Genomic DNA, 22,566 nt, shown 5'->3' on the forward strand with positions numbered 1-22,566 from the left:
CGCCCACATATTTCAGTAAATCGACATCAAGTTTATATTAGTGTTTGACAAGAATGCATAGTTTTCTTTGTTCCCACCTTCAGCATTCTTCACGATAAATACTAAAAATAGCGTAAAGTTCGCTCTCATACTTATCCTCTTTCTGCAAAGCTCCCATATCAACAATGGTGCGCTGCAGTGTAAAGTGACTGAATACGAAGTTTTGGCACAAGGCCAGATATTTGGGGGAGGGGTTTAGGCGATCACATCGACCCTACTGTTTAACTGGAACTTATTCTATCGACCCAAATCGACCTCAGTAAGCATGGACAATTTAAGTAAGCATGGTAGAATTTTGGCCAGCGTGTCAACGATTCTGCCAGCTAATAATAGAGGATAGAGAATGTCCATGCGAATTAGACGGTGAAAGCCACACCCCATCTGACATAATGAACCATACATCAATATACGAGCCTATACATTCACAAGCCTTGCATATATATATATATATATATATACAGTCAAGCTCAGAAATAACCACAAACTGACTGGGACTGAATGGTGACCATTTCAACAATTGCCACAACAACAACAAATATCTTAAAAATGCTTTCGATTTCGGTACAAAGCCAGAAATTTTAGAGCAAGGTAAATTGCCTACATCGAGCCATTGCTCAACAGATATTTATTCTTTTCTACTCTAGGCACAAGACCCGAAATTTCATGACAAGTCGATTACATCGACCCCAGTACACAACTAGTACTTAATTTATCGATCCCGAAAGGATGCAAGGCAAAGTCGCCCTCGGTGGTATTTGAACTCAGAACGTAAAGACAGACAAAATACATATTTCTTTACTAACCACAAGGGGCTAAGCACAGACAGGACAAACATGGACAGACAAACGGATTAAGTCGATTATATCGACCCCAGTGCGTGACTGGTACTTATTTAATCGACCCCGAAAGGATGAAAGGCAAAGTCGACCTGCGCGGAATTTGAACTCAGAACGTAGCGCCAGACAAAATACCGCTAAGCATTTCGCCCGGCGTGCTAACGTTTCTGCCAGCTCGCCGCCTTCAACAAATTTTTATTTTACGGTTCTTGAAAGAACACAAGAGTAATTAGAGTAATTAGAGTAATATTTGCTTCAAATGACCTATCCTTAAGCAGATGAAGTAGGTGTTCACAAATACTTTCAAGCAGTAGCATCAAGTGTAGCGCACAGCTCACATTGCACTTCGTGCAATGTTAAAAGAACGTGTGGGATTTCGTGTATAGGGTTTTCCTAGATAATAATGAGTATAAGAAAACCACACGAATAGCATTGCTATCATTCCTGTATCAATTGGACAGTCAGCAATGTACTAGCGTATCTTCTTCTAGCTTAAGTAGCTCCCATTCGTCGTGTGCAGAAAATCCCTAGTTCGATAAGTTTATTAAGATATTTGTTATTAGTTAATATAATAATTTCCGTCTCCGCTTTGCTACCTTAATCGCAAAGGTATCAACTTCAAAGGCACGGTATGGTTTATCCTAGCTCTCTGACAATTTCTGCATGTCGCTAATCTTATCTTTCAAATTCTGTATATATGAAGCCAGTAAAGGAGTTGGAGTACATATGTACAGAAATGGTTTGATTTACGATGTGCCCTGTGGCACTTGTGTAATATATGGAACTACTGGAACCTAGACAATGACCTGGACAGAATCCAACGTTCCTAGAATCACTTCTAATACGTCAGCCCTTGAATGCCCACAGTACTCACCCTTGAGAAGTAATGTTTTCTCTAGCTATAATAGCAAATTTATTAATATAAGTTAGGTGAGATGGGCGCCATTCTTTATGTCGAATAGTATAGATGTGATACTATACTTGCTACTAAGGTTTTCAAAGGTGTGGCCTTCCCAACACTCATTACAATGACCTATTGTGTCTTCTTTTACAAGTCCTACTGCTTAGCACGTTATCATACTAGACTTCTCCACGCCAATGATATTCTTACTAATTTGCATAACGTAGATATGAAATGAAGCAATTTAACATCTTAGTTTATTTTTCTATAAAAACATTGTAGAGTTGATCGATAACGTTATGCAATTTGGCCAAATCCTTGTAAACCTTGCTAGGTTATTTACTGAAACATGTGTACGTTTTCATACAGTTTGAATTACCAGTTACAAGTGTCAATGTTTTTATTAATATGTTATAGAAAATCTGTTTTGTGTGTGTCTTCTAGGATCTCGGGCATCCCCCATCCAATTGCGCTCCAATTTGATACGTAGATACCGACAGTATCAGAGCGTGTATAAGTCTTGAAAAAATTACAAAAATCGATTCCAGGTGACAATGCGATTGATAAAGCCGTTTTTGTCCTGCTTTTCTTCCGTCAACCTGTACATAACTGCACATTCCATTTTTTGTTGTTTTTTTACTGCTTAAAGGCACGTTTCTTTCCTGCCAAGCTTACTATTTAAACCATGTTTGTGTTCTCCCAGTCAACAGTCTTATCATTACTGGTACTTTAAAATCTTCGTTTGCATATTTGTGTGAATAAAATCGTTTTCCTTTAGAATAGAAAAATTCAATCTTTATTTCTTCTTTTGCTGGTGTCTCAAATTTAGGTTAAATCAGTGTTTCTCAAATGGGAGGCATATCGGACGGTCGGACAATTTGTTTTGAGAAAATTTGGTTTGAATGTTTGACAACTCAGCACCGTCCATTGGACGGGGGGTGGGGTGTTTTGCTCGTACTATATATGTAAGTATATATGTACACAGTATGCACTGCATTTAGAACACAAAAAAGATATTAGACAAATATGGAATAATTTGTTACAAATTTTGCAATAGCATCTTTGGTTTTGTGATATATTTCATTTGTTCTTTTAAAACATTCTCTCTTCCACTTCCCCTCCGTTTACTCATACACAAGAATGTGTCTTAGTCTCCTGAGTTATATTCATTTCTCTCTTAGTATTACATTCGCTGAACTCGTTATATATTTATACTGAAGCCTCAGAGCATGTTTAAGATAAATGATTGTTTAGGCCAATGTTATAGAAAAAGTCGTCTTGGACACCAGTTCTAGAGGAATTATTAATCTGCCAGTCATCTTATACTCTTCTTATGTCACTTTCAGTTAACATCTGTTTGTTAAGAATATGTTTTTCAATAAATAATCATTCATATACGCACAACCAATTAACGCTATACAAAAATGATTATTTATCACAAATTCAGTATTAAAAGGTGAAAAGTTTATTATATGTTCATAATTTTTTTCTATGTAATTTTCCTTCCGATTTTTTCTATTTTACAGAAAGAATTCTCATGTAAATATACCAAAGTAGCTCAGACTTCAATAAAAATATGTATACACATATGCGTATATATATATATATATATATATATATATATACATAGACAGATAGATAAAGAGAGATAAAGAGAGATAAAAATAAATGGAAATAGAGAGAGGGAGAGGTGGGGAAAGAAAGAGATGGGACTTTAAACTTAGTTGGATCCAGTACACAAATGCTTGATTTCTTCATAATCCGTGTATTCAATCTCCTACCTAGACCTGGTATAAATTGGTAGGAGCTAGAATACATTGGATTGATATTGTCGCTTCGTGTTCTAAACAGGTAGGCGAATAGGAAAGCTTTAATTCAAGGTGACGAAACACAGTTTCTTTAGGTGAAATTACTATCGCACCAATCAAGACAAAAAAGTGACTTGGCTACTAAGTTTTTGAAGCCCTCCCACAGCGAACGACTAATATTCTCTGGTAGCAGGAATTCACATGTAGTATCTGAGTGCTAACACATTGTATTTGTAAATCATTTATGTCACGCGTCTGTTGATTTCGACAATGTGAAAGGAAAGTTGATTATGATTTGTTGTAGAACAAATATAAGTGTTTTCTATTTCAGACCCATATAGTTTAGTGAAAAGCGAAAAACATAATGTCAGACACAACTTTGCACAGAAATTGCGAAGGGAGAGAAATATGCTAGATTCGAACGCTCAATTGAACTTATATATATATATAATCCTCCGCCACAAAAGAAACGAAGAACAAAATAAGAAAAAATAAATAACACAGGGACTTGGTACTTGCAAAGTATTAGCAGATGCTCGGGGAAGCAAAGAAAGGTATATTTATGTTTCGAGCGAAGCTCTTCTTCAGAAGCAGAAGACAGAGAAAAGTCCAAGAAAACGGGAAGATGGATGGGAAAAATCACCAACGATCCACATGTAGTTACACTCCCCCCCCCACACACATATATATATTTATGTGCATATATATGTACCGAAATGATTCGATAAAAAAAATCTTTCAAGAGGTGACTTGTAGTGAAACGCATAAAAGCAAGTTAGATGCACAGTAAATTTATGCTGGACAAAATATGTATTATTTCATACAATAAAATATCTACATAGTCGACATGTTTCGCTCGTTAGGGATGATATTACAATTTCATGCTATCTTGAGATGTGTTCATTCCATTTTAGTCGGAAGAAGGATATTTTTGAATGAAACAGGAAGCAAATAAATTTTAGGGGAAGTAATCAGTGATTCTTATAATTAGAAGGAAGGGAGGTAATTACTTACTATGAAGGTGAATTGATAAGACGGATATTATTTTTCAATAAACGTAGTGTCTATTCAACCGTTATTCTACATAAGATGTTTCACTGAATTGGTAAGGAGTTGAAATTTTGACCTTAGCTGGAGAATCTGCACACATATCTGTATGAATTCGCTGAAACGTATCTGCCTATATCTTTGGAAACGGAATGTTTACTCATGGAGCGTTCTCTGTCTGAAAGATATTCTTCCTTGACCTGTATAGATATGTTCACATCATGAACAAATTATGGCGTAGATTAACGTTTGCGGACAGTCAGTCTAACTTTTGAATATGAATTCCGGAATCCTTTTCTCATATAAGATGCAGTGAACTTATAGATGAGGTCTAAGGTGTGACATAGGTACTCAACCATAAGTTCAATGTAAATTTTAGCAGAAACAGCTGTGAGGTAATGAAGTTCATTAAATGATTGTGTATTCTTTTGACATTCTTATTTTTATAAATATATGTAAATGTTTGTGTGTTTGCGCGTGGCTGGGTGTGGATACATATAAATATATATATACTCATATAGGTAAACATGCATATGGTATGTATATATATATATATGTGCCTGTGTGTATATATACTTGTATATATGTACATATGTAAATACTTACATACACACATATATATATATACACATACTTATATATATTTATTTGTTTGTGTGTGTACATATAAATATATACATTTACTCAATACACATATATATATACGCATATATATACACACACACGCACACACACATATATATATATACATACACACACATATATATATATATAGATAGATAGAGAGAGAGGGGGATAGAGAGAGAGATTTGTGTGTATATGTGTGTGTGTGAAGGTGTAAGTTCATGCATACATATGCACGTGAGTCTGTAGGTACATACACACATAAATACATATACATACATTTCATTAATATATTTTTTGTGCTAATTACTGCGTGGAATATTTTTGTTAAAAAATAACGGCCGATGTCATGGACGTTTCTTCTATGTTATCATAACGTTTTGTTACAAACTATACGAAAAGAATTTGAAAAAAAAAAGCCACACCGAAGAATGAAATGTAGAGCACGGTTTAGAGTTACTTAATTTAATGTCTTCCAGTAATTTGAAACTGGAAAGTTTGACAAGTTTACTGTAAAGGACAAAATATAATTTAGAGCATGATATCAGCTTACACTTCAAGAAATATTCCCGATTAAGAGATTGACTGAAGCCAAAAATAACAAATAATATATTCTATTTAAATTTTCTTTCACTCCTTTTTTTTTTTGCAATGAGTCTGAAATATAATTTTTCAAAGACACATTCTTCCAATAGAAATATATAATAATAATAATAATAATACTAATAATAATAATAATAATAATAATAATAATAATGATAATGATGAAAAAAGGAAGCAAAGTAAAGCAAATTCAGTTTCATTATGAAGAAGATTTGTATAGAAACAAGTAAAAATTGTACATTAGGTAGCTATGCGTATAAATAGAATAGATTGGCAATACTGTTTTCTAATGAGATGGCAAATTTATTTTATTTTCCGTAATATAAATCCAATTCAAAAAACATGCTATTCTGAAAGTCACTTGAAAATTATTGTTGATTCGGAGTTTATTTTACATATTTATTATACGTGAAACGTTTTCCTATTTAATTTCCCTTATTTTCTATTCAAACATCCAGCACAATGACTTTTACCATATGTTGTTTGTAAGGTTTTTATTTATTACACATATTTCAATTTATCACCTCTCAATTCTCTATTTGTTTATTACATTGTAAATTAAGATGATGCAGATTTTAAGCCTATTTCTGTTTCCGTAGTATTCTCCATCCTTATTATTTGTATTGTATTTATTCTTTCCAAATTATATATTTTCTCTTTTTTCTAATTTGCATTTTCTACTGCTTTTTCATATTTCAATTTAAGATTTAGCATAGATAATTTCATAGAACTCGTTGGCCGTATTCGACTGCCACTAATTTACTGTCACTTCTCCACCAATGACTTCGCAGATAATCACTAGAGACATTTGTAATCAAAAATCTAAATTCGTTTCGGACTTTTCTTTTCTTAATTTTGTTCAATTCTACTAGTACACTCTTTTCCCGTCTGTATTAAATAAATTACTTCATATTTCGTTCGAGGCATTTCTTTTACTCACTTCGTTTGATTCTTAGGTCAAATAAATACGCCCGGGTAATCAAATGTATCCCACTTTTCAGGAAATGACAGAATATTCAAAGGTAAATACAGCTCACACACACACACAAATTATTTTTTATCCATTGAAATCAATTTAAATTAATAATCGCTAAAATAAAAATATTGTAAACAAAAGAAATAATTTAACACTCTTTGTTTATTCTGGAATATTTAAATAGATGAAAATCCTGTGTGCATTTTCATTGAACGAAGTTAATTATATTTCTGAACTTTTTCTCCCATATTTATTTGTATCATTTTATCTTTTATTGATTTCAAAATGATATGTTCTTAAAAATTGTTTTCTTTCCAGTTCTCACCTCAGGGGAAAAGTGTCAGTTTTACTATATTTTTTTAAATAGAGTCTGCCAACATAAAACCTTACCTTAACTATTTTATGAATTGCATTGCGCTTTGTTTTATTCATTTATTATCTTCTTTGCTTCGTATTTTATTTAAAAAATTTATTTGCTAAAATAAACACAAAATAAAGGTATTATATAATTGAGCAAGTGTGTGTATAGGTTCATATATGTAGACATGCAATATATATTATGTGTTAGCGTGTATAAAGTTTATATATATATATATATATATATATATATATATGCATTTCTATTCTTATATAATTATCCGTAAGTATATATCCAAAGCAGTTGTTTAGTAGATATGTGTGGTAAGGGGAACCGTTTCAAACTATCCCCTTAAATTTTGAATTTTAATTTTTAGCATAGAACGGTTTCAGCTACTGATGTCTGTGTATTGTGTGTATGTGTATGTATGTGCCTTTCAATCAATCTCTCTCTCTCTCTCTCACTCTCTCTCTCTCTATATATATATATGTGTGTGTGTGTGTGTGTGTGTGTGTGTGTGTGTGTGTGTGTGTGTGTACATACATACATATATATATGTACAAATATACATATGTATAAATTACTTGTTTCAGTCTTTAGACTGCAGCCGAGTTGCGATACCGTGTTGAAGAGTGTTTAGTGGAGTGATTCGACACCAGTACTTATTTTTGTATTGATTTCTTTGCCGAATAGCTAATATCCGGGGCTGAAAACACACCGATACCTGTTTTCAAGCGGTGGTAATAACTCACACATACAAAAACGCACACACACCCTTGTATATCAATTTCGGTGTACTAAATCTAACCAGAATGTCCTAGCCGGCCCGGGGTATAGTAGGAGACACTTGCTAAGGGGCTTTATTTTATTTTCACTCTCACCCTGTGGACTGAACTTCGAAGTATGTGATTGTGAAGCAAGCTACTTACCACACACCACGTCTGCTCCTATATATGGAACCATGGGATTGCACCTAAAAAGTTACCCTCCGTGGCACAGGTACGGGCAAGATTGTTTTATGGAAGACTAGTAGTCGCTCATGATATACCAGCCTCCCATCTCCACGTCATTAATGTTATCGAAGGGAATGGTGAAGGCCGATAAAGCTTGACATTAGTAATGTCGCAACTCATTTCTACGGCTGAGTGAACGGGAGCAACATGAATTAAAATGTCTCGCTCAAGAGCACACACACACACACACATAGTGTGTGCGCGAGGGAGAGAAAGAGAGTGAGAGAGACCGAGAATGAAAGAATGAAAGAAAGACAGAAAGAAAGATAGAAAGAAAGAAAGAAAGAAGAAAGAAAGAAAGAAAGAACGAAAGAAAGAAAAGAATATGTGATGAAAATTGTATGTGTATTTACTCGTTTCTCCTCCATTCAAACTTTTGTAGGTCGGCATCTGTAGTGAAGGAATGGTGAAGGTGAAGAATTCAAAGCGATAATGATATAGCAAGGAAGGAATGACAAATGTAGTTATTGAGAGCGCTGGCATTCGAATCAATGCCAAAAAGCGTGTGTCGGTAGTGAGAGCGAGATTAAGTATGAACCGACTAGCTCCGATGGATAGAGGGCATTAGAGTAGTGATGGAAAATATATTGCTGGGCAGACGCTAGTCAGTATAGTTATGATTTAATGTCAATGCATTGAGGCTTGCTCTTCATGATGCAATCCAATATGCGAAAATAGCTTCCAAATGTGGACCTTTAGAGCTGAAAAAATTTGTGGCTCTCCTGCAAAGACCTAATTTGGGGATATGCTTCTGCTTACGTTTATATTAATCTTTCACTAAAACAAATCTCAATAACTGTTAAACTCCCGATTTCCAGCGGTCTTCATGAATTTGGTTCGGTGCCGCACATGTTTCTGTGGAAAAGTAGTATTTTCTTAGTATGAATAGTGCTTGAGATTTTTTCGGTTAGAATTAACGTTAGCGAATCTGAGGATTCTATCAAGTTCTACGATAAGGTAATAGCAACGCTGCTTCATTTTTGTGTGCGTTTTAAACGTGTGCCAGGAAACTTCTGATGTGAAATATGGCACCATCAGCGAAAGATAGGGTTTTGTTGGGTATGATGGAATATTATAATTAATACGCACCTGATTTGATTGAGAATGAGACAGAAAGACCTTGGTAAATAAATATTTGCATAGTGCGATATGATATGAGGATGATAATTCTTAAGAAGAGATATTGATGAAATAATGTAGAGGGAAGTTTTTGATGGGAAGGACGCATATCATACACAATTAAATATTACTTCCCCAGACTTCCACAAAACGATAATTCATTAATGTGCAGTTAGAGTCTAGTTGGCTGGCTCTGAAATAAAAATTATCTACAGATGTTGAGTAAGAAAAATGTCTGGTCTACGATGCAGGGGGATGATATTGTTAAAACCTGTCTACAATGAATTAGATTGAGGAATAGTTAGCTTAGCATATGGGTAGCTTAGCATGTTGGACATCTTTTGCAATGAGTTACAGTTAAATGTTCTCCCAAAATAAAAGATAGTGGGGTAGAGGAAGAACGAGCGAATTTATAAGATACGCAGAGATATATCATGTATGTTTCCCGATTTCTAAAATGAAATTACAATTATTTAATCAACTGAATTTTTCCTCGACAATTTAATGAGTATGATGTGTTTAGCAAGATACATGCATACCAGTACAACAATTCTCAGGTGTGACATTTAGTGAAGTATCTAGACAATATGAGGCACGGTCTAATGAAAATGATGATGAGCCAGACGGGGATGATGAAAGTAAAAGAAAAGGTAGTAGTAGTAGTAGTAGTAGTAGTAGTAGTAGTTGCAGAAGCAGCAACAGCAGTAGTAGTAGTAGTAAGTAGTAGTAGTAGTAGTAGTAGTAGTAGTAGTAGTAGTAGCAGCAGCAGCAGCTGCAGCAGTAGTAGAAGTAGTAGTAGTAGTAGTAGTAGTAGTAGTAGTAGTAGTAGTAGTAGTAGTAGTAGTAGTAGTAGTAGTATTAGTAGTATTAGTAGTAGTAGTAGTAGTAGTAGATTACACAAGTAATGAAGTGTTACTTTTGCACATGAAATGGATGAAATGATAAAAAGTCAATTCCAGTAATTTTAAGTGAGATTACAGAAATCGTAACAAACGAGGCATGGCATGCTATCCGACACCCTCTAAGACCCTGCCCAATAGTCATCTTAGGGAAAACAATAAAACCAAATCGAAAGGTCGTGCATGAAGCATTTAGGGAGATATTTAGTTTATTTGGTACGGAGAAAGAAAAATTTCTTCATAAACAAAGTTACGTTACCCGAGAAAAATATATATATTTGAAGTGGAAAAATTCAATTTGATTTATTTTATTCTGCGGACGTTAATGATAGCGGTCTTCTGATAAATGTCTGAAGACAACACCCTCCAGCGACAGATTTTAAATAGGTACGTGAAGTTGAAGTTCAGTTACCCATCAACACTATATTTATATATGTACGTTAGTTTATATGCAAGTGTTCATGTATCTATCGATTCCCCATGCCATCTCTCTCTCTCATTCTCTCCCACTTTCACTCTTTCTCTCTATATAAATAAATATATATATATACACACACATATATATGCATATACATATATATATGTATATATATACATACACACATACACGCACACACATATACATATATATATACATATATATATAAATATATATAAATATATATATATATATAATATATATATATATATATATATAATATATATATATATATATATATATATATATATACAGACACACTTATTATGTATGTATAAGGACGCGTGCGCGTTTCAGTGTATTTGTATTTGTGTGTGTATGTATGCGGATATGCGAGTACTGGTCACCATTGCGTGAATGTGCTTTTCAATTATTTTAGCAGTTATTCTGCGCAAATATTCAATTCTAATATTGCTGATAGCGGTCTTCAAGAAAATTTATGTAGATCTCTCCGGGCGATACACTCTTAATAATTAAATACGTTACGTATGATTACTTTACCGCGTACACACTCACACACACACACGCACACACACGCACAAACACACTTGCACTCACATGTGTATTTGTATGTAGGTATCATTTTCCTGCGCGCATGCGTGTGTTTGTATGCGTTATATTATTTAGAGAACACTACTGGCTCAATACATAAAAATATATTAAAACTTACAAAAAGCGAAGTGGCTTATTGAAACAGGGACCGACTCTGAGGTCTTAAGAGATACCGTTAATGGAGATGTTTATAATTATCATCCCGTTCTATTGACACATTCTATATCTACTTAGTCCGCCTGGAATCGTAGCGTATCATGAGACATTTAGGAACATGACCGACTGCTCTTACTCATCACATTTTTTTAAAATGTCATTTTTTGAATAGCATTTCCAGTGTCAACTGATTTGTGAAACGTGTCCAATTTTAGTATTTCATCATCACATATCTAATACAGGGAATTAAAAATACTGAAAAACATTCTAAACTCGTTATTCTGCGTATTCTCAGTAAAGCTGAACCCTCATTTTCGCAATTCATCTTTTTGTTGAAACAAATTACATACCAACAAATGGAATACTTAAATGTTTTCATGTCAAAGGCTGATATAATCATAGATATAAGATGCATTAAGAGGTGTCTATCATAGGATTATCTTACGCCGAAAGGAACAGCTAAAGACCAAACCACTAATTAGGGATAAATTCTCGAAGACAATGAAAAATAAAAACATTTACCATCTATTTTCTGGACCGGTTTCTGACATTTTTTAGCAAATAGAATAATTTGCCAGGCGAAGTCTTCGTCAATAGGTACGCCATCCATTCAATAATTTATCCCTAATTAGTGGTTTGGACTTTAGCTGTTCCTCGACACCTCTTACTGTGTTTAAATGTATGAATAATAATTTCTAAAATCTTTATTACCCTGATATTATTAATTAGATATAAGATATATATTTTTTTGATTGAAAAGAAATGTTATGGACAAAAATACTAAGACGAAGTAAGTATCTAATTTGGAAGAAACACTTGTTGAAGATTTCGTGTCTATTTAAGACTCGTCAAATATAGGCACAGGAGTGGCTGTGTGGTAAGTAGCTTGCTAACAGTTGCTTCTGCGCATGTGCGAGTCAGTGTTGTGTTTGGCACTGAAGCGGTGAAGACGTGCTTTTGAAGCCGTCTTGAATTGAGAACTTTGGAAGCCCCATGTAAGGTAAGATTCTGTTTTCTGGGTCCAGTGGGAGTTTTTGTTGAGAATTGTTTTTTACAGGCAGGAAGTCCTACTGGATTCAGAATTCTGATTCTGCCGACATGTGGCAAATATATTTTTCTCGCTGAGAAAATTTTTGGGGGGCGTATCCGTCTTCGATAAATTGAGTGAATATTTTTCTCACGTAATTGTGAGAATTGTATTGTGCTGTGAAGAACTTTTATGAATTGTGAAAACTACTATATAGGGGAGTATTTTGCCTCCGAAGTTTGAACAATTTTTACCAATTTTACACCAATTTTTGTGGAAGTTGTGCGTTCCTGGTTCAATTTAGGCCGGGAGTACCAAATGGCCAGAAGGTTTTTGCTGTGTTATTGACTTTCTATTTAACTTTATTTGACTTTCCTTTTAACTTTATTTGACTCTCTCCTTTTTTCACTGTGAATTTCTTCGGATTTCCTTTTCTTCCCGTTTTTTAGTTTTATTCTGAATACATTTAAAAAAAACAAAAAAAAAACAAACAAAAAAAAACATGGCAATGAAAAATAACAAACTTTTGGAATGGGAGATCATACCGCCTAAAAAGTGGTTAAAAGACAGTGAAGATAGGACGGTGGTGTTGAGAACCTACTCCAAGGCACTCGACACCATCGCCCTATTCGAAAAGACGGCAATTGAAAAGGAGTTGGAAGAGTATCTGCCAACAATTAAATTCATTTCCAAGGGTGTCAAATATGCAACGGTGTGGTTGCTATTTGACACCCCTGAAGAGGCTTGCAAATTTGCTAGCAAACCCCTGGAGGGTAAGGAAATCTTATTCCTGCCCACGTACAAAAAAAAAGAAATTAATGAAAGCTTGGATTTGCGGGCTGCCACCCGACATAGAACCCGAGTGGATAGAGGAGACTATCTGCCGGGGTCTGGGTGGCAGCGAAACTAAGCTCCTTAATGTAAAAGTTCTTCCTGCGGCTGCTTGGGTTGGGTCAAAAGCAATTTTGACCCTGTGGACCCAATCAGCCAACCTTGTTCTTCCAGATTTTTTTAAAATGGCCGGGTGCAGGTACATGGTGATGCTTGAGGGTCGCCCCCCTAAGTGTCATCGGTGCTTGGAGTCCGGCCACATAAAGAAGAACTGTCCCCGGGAACAAAATAGGATCCCGGAACAGTTAAGTAAAACCCCTCTAGAAGAGGGAATGATAACGGCCGAGAAAGCAGAGGACTCCTCAAACAGAGGCCGAAAGAGGAAGGTGAGCAACAATGGGTGCTCACCAAAGGATAATAGGGATGAGGAGAGGAAGGCGAATCTTCCAGCCACGGAGGAGACGCACCCTCCCTCAGTTGAAAAGGGAAAAAAAAAAAAAAGAGGAAGAAAAACGGGACATTACCGGCTGTCAGTATAGCACCGGAATGTCCCGGAACTACGTCAGTTGGGGTTGTGCCACCGACAAGAGAAGGAATACCGTTGGCGGGAACTGTGCCGCCAACGAAAGAACTGAACGTATTGGTCCACTTCTATAGAGGAGGAGAAATTGAAAAAGTGATGGAAGAGCACTACAAGGGAGCACCTTTAGCCTTCACACAGGACCCCGAATGGCCTCCGCAGGTAGCTGTGGAGGCCGTGGCGATCGACGTGACGCTTGGGCTAAAGGAGCTCAATGAAGATTATAACTTGGTCCCGGGCGACCCCAACTCGGAACTTGATTACGTTCTGAGGGAGGCGTGGTTGATGATGGAGGGCGCGGGCATAAGCTATTTCGAGGACGATATGTAATTATTGAACTGTTATTATAAGTAATGGTCTGCTAAGTCCAAAAATTGAAAAATTGTAAGAGGATTAATACCTCGTTTTGTGTTTATTTTTATTAATAATGGACTGCTAAGTCCAAAAATTGGAAAAATTGTAAGAGGTTTAATACCTCGTTTTGTGTTTATCTTTAAAAAGAACAATGTTTTAGAGAAGCGAAAGTCGGCGGGCGCTTTTTGTCTTCTCCCATCCTTATCATCTTTCTTTCATTATCATTCACTTCATTAATGTCCTCGTCCAGCCCGCAAAGCTAACTTAATCTGTGTACTGCCTTTATGGCAAATGTTTTGAAATAAAGTAGCTTACTTACCAACCACATGGTTCTGGGTTCAGTCATACTGTGTGGCACCTTGGGCAAGTGTCTTCTACTATAGCCTCGGGCCGACCAAATGCTTGTGAGTTGATTTGGTAGACGGTAACTGAAAGAAGCCCGTCGTATATATGTATGTATATATGTGTGTGTGTTTGTGCGTCACTGTGTGTCCCACACCCCAAAAATCGCTTCACAACCGATGCTGGTGTGTTTACGTCCCCGTAACTTAGCGGTTCGGCAAAAGAGAGCGATAGAATAAGTACTACGCTTACAAAGAATAAGTCCTGGGGTCGATTTGCTCCGCTAAAGGCGGTGCTCCAGCATGGCCGCAGTCAAATGACTGAAACAAGTAAAAGAGTATGTAACGTCTGCTGCTCCAGATTTGTAGATTTGTATCCAAGTTTCGCTCGAAATGATAGTTAGAGTGCCCAAGTTTCTTTTGGGCGTACAGTGAAACCACTCTATCGAATATTTCTCTACTGACAGCAGAGAGTTGTGATATTATTCTTATTTAACTCTCGAAACTACAATATATGAGTATCAAGTTGAAGAATCAGTTTCTCATTGGGTTTGTTTCAGGCTTTATATGACTTATTCTCTAATGATTAGTCACACAATTAGATCGCAATCCTTAGATTAGTACCTAAATTTAATATAAAATTTATTAAATATTTTCGATCACCACTAACTTAAATTCCTCTGGATTTTTTAAAACACGAAGCGCATATAGGGATCAGAAATCACATACCTCAGCACTGCCGAACAAAGTCAAACTCTCGATAACTACTCAGCATATGACACTGTATTCATATACACTGAATATACAGTGGTTGGAAAAAATAATGAAAACACCTAGCATCATAGCATCATAGCATCAGAATTTTAAAATATCTATAAAACCGTCAAAATCTTGTTTATTTTCATGTTTTTTTTACTTGTAATTAGTGCTGCTTAATATGCTTTGCTAAAATTGCTGTTTCTTTTCATATATCACCAGAAAAAGGTAATTAAAATTCATTAAAATGACAGATCTATCGGACTTTCAACGAGGTCAAATTGTTGGTCTTCGTACGGCAGGCGCCAGCGTAACGAAAACAGCTGAAATGTTTGGTGTATGAAGAAGTAGTCTCGATAGTAATGGAAGTCTTTGAGAAAGCGAGAAAAAAACTACCTCGTTGAAACAAAACTCGGGAAGAAAGCCAAAATTTCAGATAGAGACCTCGGACTCTTACATTATCCAAATATTACTGAAGGGCTTAATGCCCACATTGAGAACCCAGTTTCCACAAAAGATGTTCGCAGAGAACTGTTCAATGCTGGATTTCACGGGAGGGCTGCAATCAAAAAGCCACTACTTTCAAAAAGAAACTTTGCAAGGCGTTTGAAGTGGAGTAAAAACCTAAAGAATTGGTCCCTAGAGCAGTGGAAGAATGTTATATTCTCGGATGAGTCATCCTTTACCTTATTTTCAGCCCAGTATACCTGTGGAAACAGCCAAAAGAAGCACTTGACGCAGACTGCCTTCTTCCAACTGTTAAACATGGAGGAGGATCTGTGATGAGCTAGAAGGTTGGGGGCTATATCTCGGAGATCCGCCGGCATAATGCTTTCCCTCCATGGCAGAATTAACAGTCGAGACTATGTAAGTATTTTATCTCACCAAATTCATCCTATTGTTGCGGAACGCAATCATTCAAGATGATAATACACATAGTCACACAGCTAAAGTTGTTACTGAATGGCAAGAGGAATATTCTAGTGAAGTTCAACATCATATCTGACCACCAGAAAACCAAGTAAGGAGTCGATATGATCCAGCATCATCAGTACAAGAACTGGAGGCTGTTTTAGCTGAAGAAAGGACAAGAATTCCTTTGGAAACAATTCAAACTTTGTACGAGTCCATACCTTGTAGAATTGAAGCTGTAATTACTGCCAAATGCGGCCCTACCCCATATTAAAATAAATTTGTTTGAAATGTTAAGGTGTTTCCATTATTTTATCCAACCCCTGTATATGAGGATTGAAATTTCTTAGCATTTATAATGGATCATCAATGTGTGTCATTTTATCATATTTTATAGTAAAGTCTACTTCTCTCAAAACTAAGACCAAACTGCCGACAAATTGAAATGGACAATATCGGATTTCTTTTTTTACTTTTTATTCTGAAAACATTTAAATTTTGTATGGCTATACTGCAAATATGTACGCAAGCAATTCATGTGAATCAAACATTGAGCTTAAGTAGGATATGTTAAAGCATATATATATTATGTCTCTAATCTCTAACATTGTAGGGCACAGTGTCCTACAATTTTGGCGCATACTTATGCTTCACGTATAAAGATAAAGTACGCATATCATGAGTGTTTGAGAACGGACAATGTGAATGTAAGCAAAATGGAAGCAAGATATTCATAGCTATGGAATATATATCTATATATTCCATAGCTATGAATATCTTTATATGTTTAATAGACCTTAAATATTACTTTCGTCGTAAATAAACATACATCTCACCAGTGTATATGTGTGTGCATGTAAGGGTGGATATGTGTGTATGTGTGTAAGTATACGCATATGTATATATATATATATATAAATATATATATATATATATAAATATATATATATATATATATATATATTATATATATATATATAAAATAAATAAATAAATGCGCCCTTTTCAAGCCTAGCCAGGCTCATGGGCCCCGTTTCCCGGTTTCTATGGCGTATGTGTTCCCCAACTGGACGGGATGCCAGTCCATCGCAGCGTTACGCATTTCTGCCAGCTGAGTGGACTAGAGCAACGTGAAATGAAGTATTTTGCTCAAGAACACAACGCGTCGCCCGGTCAAGGAATCGAAACCATGATCTTACAATCATGGTGCTGCCAATCTAACCCCTAAGCCACGCGCCTCCACACACACACACACACACACACACACACACACACACACACACACACACACACACACACACACACATATATATATATATATATACTATATATATACACACATCTACGTATGTACATGTATGTATTTGTGAGTGTATATGAATGTATATATATGTGTGTATGTGTGTGTATATGTGTCTATGTGTATCTGTGTATGTATACATATATATCGATATTCGATTGCACCAGTTTATCCTTGGGATGTTACTCCATATTCCATATTCTTCTTAGCATAAATCTCTACGCATGTATTTTAAACACTCATTTTAAGCACTCATTAGGAATATATCGGTGTGTCTGGATATGTATAACTACTAGTACTTCTATATCTAGGTGGATTGAAATACATCTAACATCTACACTACATGTTTATCCCATAAACCCCACCTAAACCAGGATAAACCCCATTATAACTATAAGTATTCCATATGGTTACAAATTTACGGTCTTTACAACTTAACAATCTGATACGATTATAATTGCAATAGAACTTACGGTTATTTACGTTCCCTATGTTATACCGTAACATGATTGCCTTCTGCTTATATCCAGAATTGGTAATAGTTAGTTAGTTAGTTAGTTAATTTGGCTCAAAAGCAAATAGCAAGGCCATGTAGGGGGACATGGAGTTAAGTACAGGGTGGTGTTCATGTAAAGAGTTCAGGCCACTTGAGGTCCAGGGAGGCTTTGAACAAAGCGGTCGTCGGCATCTTCACCATCTCGTCTGGCAGCTTGTTCCACGGATCCGCAACCCGGACGGAGAAAGCTCCTCTCCTTCGATTGAGATGAAATCGTCGCAGGTAGAGCTTTTCGGAATGACCCCGCAGCCGACGCTCCGGAGCAGGAGTGAAGAACAGCTCTTTCGAGAGGTTACACTTCCCGCTTATGATGTTGTGGGCGAGAATGAGATCACCACGGCGGCGGCGTTTTTCAAGAGAACAAAGGTCGAGCGTCCTCAGCCTTTCTTCGTAGGACAAATTTTTGAGACCATGAACCATGCGGGTAGCCAGCCTCTGGACTCTTTCGAGGTGCTGTATGTCTTTGAGGAGATAAGGAGAAGAGGCTTGAATCCCATACTCCAATATGGGTCTCACCAGCGTGACATAGAGTGGCAGGAATATGGCTGCTGTGAGCATTCCGAATGACCGTCGAATCAAAAACAGAATTCCGCGCGCTTTGTTGGCAGCATGGACGCACTGGGCCGAAGGCGAGAAGGAGGAATCCACCAAGATACCCAGGTCCTTTACATGATCGGTCCTCTCCAGCAGCAGACGACCCGGCTCGAAATCAAGTTGAGTTGCAGGAGTAGAGCCGACAGGCAGATGACAGCACTTTGACACGTTCAGACACATGTCCCAATCTCAAGGTAATAATCTCAACCTTACTTTTAGTGCCTACGAATGGTCTACACACTAGTTTTGCAATACACAGTTACTTCCCTTTAACTATAGTCTACAAGCCTAAATATACTTTAAATCATACATATACACATTAACCCTTATACTTCGGACTTTACTCGTAAGCTTGAAATTAGTACTCAGACTTACCCACATTGTAATATCACTTCCTAAACTCTCTTCTAGTATATGCCTTACCTACACATCTTAGTACGATAATATACTATCAGACTACTCTCCTATGATGAAACCCTTTAGCGTCTGTTTATTATTATTTACTTTTCAACTAATCGCTTCTCCTTCCACGACCCTCGTGCAGATAATTTGTTGTTGATTGGGAGAGTATCTCTGATATATATTTCTTTACTACCCACAAGGTGCTAAACACAGAGGGGACAAACGAGAACAGACAAAGGGACTAAGTCGATTACATCAACCGCAGTGCGTAATTGGTACTTAATTTATCGACCCCGAAAGGATGAAAGGCAAAGTCGACCTCGACGGAATTTGAATTGGGAACGTATCGACAGACGAAATACGGCTACGCTAAGTGACGGTGACGTAAACACACTAGCATCGGTTGTCAAGCAATACTAGGGGGACAAACACAGACACACAAACATACACGCACATACATATATAAACATATATACGACTGGCTTCTTTCAGTTTCCGTCTACCAAATCCACTCACAAGGCTTTAATCGGCCCGAGGCTACAGTAGAAGACACTTGCCCAAGATCCCACGCAGTGGGACTGAACGCGGAACCATGTGGGTGGTAAACAAGCTACTTACCACACAACCACTCCTGCGCCTATATGTATATTATTTACATTATTTACATTTGACAGATATTTGTCCTAATCTTGTTTGTTGTTAACACAACGTTTCGGCTAGAGTATATCAACTGAAACGTTGTGTTAACAACAACAAGATCAGGACAAATATCTGTCAAATGTCAGTTATGTAAATAATGTACATAATTCCCTATCTCTTAAATTTAGAACTGTAATACCTATATATATGTATGTAAGTATGTATATATGTATGTATGTAAGTATGTAAGTATGTATGTATGTATGTATGTATGTATGTATGTATGTATGTATGCATTATGTATATACAGGAGCACTCTATCGGTTACGACGACGAGGGTCCCAGCTGATATGATGAACGAAACAGCTTGCTCGTGAGATTAATGTGCAACTGGCTGAACACTCCACAGACTCGCGAACCCCTTTATATATATTTCCCATGGAGATTCAGCGTGACATAGAGTGTGACAAGGCTGGCCTCTTGAAATAGAATTACTTCTCATTTTTGCCAACTGAGTGGACTGGAGCAACGTGATTAAAGTGTCTTGCTCAAGGACACAACGCGCCACCGGCTATCGGGAGCTATCGGGAGCCGAATACCTGAACCACAAATCCACATATAACATACGCAAGGGAATAACTCATCGTATTGTGAGGTGTAGAATACATGTTGATTAAAGTATATGTATACTATATTTCAATTTATCGTAAAATAATTATTGTTTTAACGTATGCGATATTATATTATATTATATTATATTATATTATATTATATTATATTATATGATTTAACCTATGCGATATATGGGCAAAATTAAACAATCACCCTCTTTAATTATAATTCGTCATTTCTTTAATGTATATCCATGGGAAATCCCTGCAAAATTTCACGCAAAATTGAACACACAAAGGCCGTTAGAATAACGATAGAATGCATCAAGTGAAAACAAGAAGCTTTTGGAGACTGATTGGTGTTTGCTTGGTAGTTATAAATGGTAATCAGAGATGTGGCACTTTCCTAAATGCAACACAACACTCTTCATTTGGAACTAATACTCCACTAGTACTGTTGCTCATATGAAAAAACCCTCTGGCTGATGAGGGGAAGAGATAGCAGCGAGGTTAGTGGACGACATTTTTCAAGAGACTAGTAGGTTTCGCTGCTGACCGGGAGTCGATAAAACATCATGTTTGTGATTCATGTGATGCTTGAAAGCATCTTTTGAAAACAAGGATAAAAGAGTAGCACCGCTGGTAGAACTCCACGTACATATGGAAATATGTAAGATTCTGCAAGTGATATAAACCTTTATCACTGACTGCTTAGCTATAATGCAAATACGAAGAAACAAATTCGCCGTTGCTTAGAACGTAAGATTAGAATTAGATGTGATAAAATGATCAACAGCGTTTCGAGTTGTGCCATGGTGTGGAACGAAAGTAGAGGATGAAGCAATATAGATTAAAAGGGTGAAGTGAAAATAGCAAAACATTGCTCTCCGCATCAGCATCTGTGTACAACGAGGAGGAGTACAGTGAGGAGATGTGTTGGTTAAAATCAACGAGGATGATGGTTTCAGAAACGGGATTTGTAATATATATCACTCAGTCGCTCTTCGACAGTAATACTTTAAATATGTTCTCTCCCTGCGTTGAGAATATTTACATACATACATACATATATACATACATACATACACACACACATACACACATATATATATATATATAAACGTATATATATATATATATATATATAATATATATATATATATAAACGTATATATATTCTCAATACAGGAAGAGATATATTTAAAGTATTACTTTTGGAGAGCGACAGACTCAAAGAGGATATATTTAAGACTTTGGGGTAAAAGAGATTTTGAGACTCAGGGAATTGGAATCGTTTTGGGGTGAAATTCAAGGGAGTGGCAGGAACGTTTAAGTGTACGTATGTGCAGACACCCATGTTTTAAAGAGGAATTTAAATAGAGATTGCATTTGGATTGGATCATCTATAGAGTTTGATAAATGTATATCACAGAGGAAAGTTACGCATTTGTCTTGCGTGAAGTTACGAGTTAATGCGCGAATGTATGTTAGCGAGAAAATGTCAGATATCTAAGAAGGGAAGGAAACGTTTTTCGGGAGATTCGGGGTTATTTTGTACATCATGGGAACAACGCATGTCTCTGCAACAGGACTGGATATGTTTCGAAGATAAAGCACCAACCAAAAGACTTTCCGGTTGCTTGCCGAAGAGAAAATTTGGTTAAAAACATCCAAGAGCTAAATTACGATGTGAGGTCCGGTGCCATGATTAATCTAACATCCAGAGAGCGAGAGGCCTACACTAAGAAATGCGAAGCCAGAAGATATGTGAAAAATAGAGATGAATGCTAAGTAAAATAACAGAATAGAAACAGAAAGAAGTTGCAATAGACGGGTCCATAAATATAAGTAGCTATGGCAGTAGTAGTAGTAGTAGTTACTGCTGTTGTTGTTGCTATGTATCTTTTTGGAGATTGGGGGTCCGTGTGCATGCATGCATAAACACATTTTAGTATATCAGCAAAAGGATATATGTGTGATGTTGGGGGTTAACAAATGTTTTAAATGTGGGAAACATGTTGCTGAGTCACAAAAAATATCGAGCTGGATATGTTTTTTGTGGGAGAACATTAAATTATCCAGTCGATGCTGGACTATATTCTACGAGAACTCTCATCTCCTACATACTGAAAATGGGATAAAAATCTACCATAAATCTGGTCTTAAAAAGACTGAGTATATATAGATAATTGCAATTTGTTGCCCTAGTAGATAAAAATGTGCTCAAAGGCAAAATGTATTGTCAGTCAAATAA

This window comes from Octopus sinensis, linkage group LG16 (assembly GCF_006345805.1).
Source record: "Octopus sinensis linkage group LG16, ASM634580v1, whole genome shotgun sequence".
NCBI lineage: Eukaryota > Metazoa > Mollusca > Cephalopoda > Octopoda > Octopodidae > Octopus > Octopus sinensis.